This window comes from Buteo buteo, chromosome 2 (genome assembly GCF_964188355.1).
Source record: "Buteo buteo chromosome 2, bButBut1.hap1.1, whole genome shotgun sequence".
NCBI classification, from domain to species: domain Eukaryota; kingdom Metazoa; phylum Chordata; class Aves; order Accipitriformes; family Accipitridae; genus Buteo; species Buteo buteo.
In genome coordinates this window covers 62103676-62105410 of record NC_134172.1, presented here as the reverse complement: position 1 = coordinate 62105410, position 1735 = coordinate 62103676, and the positions used below count along the sequence as shown (strand labels likewise).

Here is a 1735-nt window from a genome sequence, read left to right as displayed (position 1 = left end):
GGCCACCTGCCTGAGCTCTTGCCAGGGAGACAGACCCGGTCCCGCGGGTTCACGGCATCAGCCGGGCACGCCTGCACAGGGAAAGGCGTCCACGCACCGGGCGCGGCTGCCCGAGCCTGTGCAGAGGGCGGCGGGCGTCCCCCGCCTCTCCCCTCCCCAGCCGGCGGCGCAGGCAGCAGGCGGCGCGGCAAAACAACTGGCTATGCGGTCCCACATGGTCTAGCGGTTAGGATTCCTGGTTTTCACCCAGGCGGCCCGGGTTCGACTCCCGGTGTGGGAAAGCACAGATTATTTTGCTTGCGGTTTTTTTTTTTTTTTTTTCCGTTTGTTAATTCTGCGAGATCCCTTCCACCATCCGCAGCGCGGGGTAACACAAACGACTCCCACCCCCACTCCAGACCCTCTGCGTCTCCCCAGGAACGTCCGTTAAGCGAATGCCCTTGCGCTCGTAGCAGTCAGGGATGAGGAAGAAACACCAGTTGTGGCTGTCGTTCCCCCCACAGCACCACAGCAACAGCCAGGCTCTCCTACAGATGAAGCTATCCCACAACCGGGAAAACTTTTGTTAGGAAATGTGTTACTGAGAGCTTCCCCCGGCCTTCCCGTCAGCTCCAGAAGTGAATCCAGCCAAGCGTGCAGCGACAGCACCAACAGCCCCGCAGCGCTGAATGTCTGCGGCCAATCGGCCAGGGCAGCCCTATGGCACACCAGGGCTGGACATGGAGCTTGTGCAGCTGCTTGCCAGTTGAGGTCCCTCATTAGCCACCCCCACCCAGTCTTTAAGTACCCAGGCCCTTCGTGGGTGGGGTTCATCCTTCCTCCCACACCACCTGTCATCAGTCGAGGGCAAGGGGGGGTGTTAGTAGAATAGACAAAAAAAGGCAGGTCCGTGGCCTCTTTCCAGAGCCCGGCTCCACAGGCAAACAATGGGAGAGAAAACCCTCAGGGAAATCCACCAACAGGAGCCTAAGCACGCACTTAAGTCGCAAGGAGATGATGACGGAAGAGGAACAGGGAGCCGGGAGCCAGTTAGGCCTGACCTCAGGATGGCTGACTGGGGGCAGCACCAAGGAGCAGCAGGCAATGGCAGCGGCGTGAGGGACAGGCAGCCAGTGAGGTGCTACAAGAACCACCACAATCAACTTTATTTTGTCTGCAACAAAATTATTAATTTTTTTTACAACCAACCTGTACAAAAATGGTTAGGTTGGAATAGACCTATTACGGCTATGCTTTTTTTTTTGTTTTTTTAAACAGTTCATTTTTCCTAAATGTCCCAAACTCAACTAAGTTGACCAGTTATGCTGTGCAAGACCTTTAGGATCTTTTTAGGCTATTAACATTTCAGGAACTTTGTTAGAAATGACATTAAATGACATAGTAGTCTGGGAGTTTTGGGAAAACAGGTTTTCATTTGGAAATCTATGGGCCTGAGTTCTCACACCTTAATTGGTTTAAGTATTTCTATATGCAATAGCAAAATTGTCATTTCAGGAGGCAAAGTTTGTTTAAAACTTTTCTTTACATTCTTTCACATTCATAGGACAAAAAAGAAATAACCTAAACCCCCCAGCCATTATTGCTTATCTTGTGCTGACTTCAGCAGGAAACCCACTCAATGTTATCTGCACTATGTTGAACAATAGGCCAAAATTTACTTCAATTATTAAATTTAAATACAAGTGAGCCTTTCTGTGGGCTCCCGGGGAAATACTGAGTTAAACCATTCAGCTTC

General features: G+C 51.1%; 1 non-coding gene across 1 annotated transcript; it reads left to right on the top strand.

Annotated features, from left to right (window-relative positions):
• Positions 1-208: 208 nt before the first annotated feature.
• TRNAE-UUC (transfer RNA glutamic acid (anticodon UUC)) lies at positions 209-280 on the top strand. Its single transcript has one exon. It is a non-coding gene; the product is annotated as a tRNA-Glu (tRNA).
• The last annotated feature ends 1455 nt before the right edge of the window (positions 281-1735 follow it).